This window comes from Penaeus monodon, chromosome 28 (assembly GCF_015228065.2).
Source record: "Penaeus monodon isolate SGIC_2016 chromosome 28, NSTDA_Pmon_1, whole genome shotgun sequence".
Classification (NCBI taxonomy): Eukaryota; Metazoa; Arthropoda; class Malacostraca; order Decapoda; family Penaeidae; genus Penaeus; species Penaeus monodon.
Window position 1 is genome coordinate 10,457,503 of NC_051413.1, and position 453 is coordinate 10,457,955.

The window sequence follows — 453 nt, forward strand, 5'->3', positions numbered from 1 at the left end:
TGAAAATCAAACACAATGCTTATTTTCTCAGTATTGCCATTTATATTTTCACAAAACCGCTAACCTGGACTTTAATAGCCGCTAGACATAAGAGTAAAAGCTGGTAATTTTCCCGCTAAAATGAAGCCGCTATGTATAAAGTATTTTTTTTTTTTTATTCCCCCTAGATCATAACTTAAAAACTCTACATCTAGCAGGGAATTCGCTAGAATGGAAACACTCGGCTCTAATGTGACCGTGTTGAAAAATATTCACCTTTCCCTGGGCCAGTCATTCATATCTCTGTCATTTCAGTAAGATAGGAAGGTGGACACTAAAGGTTACAATGATAATGGTTCCGCAAATCAACCATAATATAAAAAAAAAACTTCTCAAAACCTATAGTTCTACAGGACTTTACCAGAAAAGTTGCCTAGTCATACGACGGGGCAACACAGAATTTTAATTTAAAAC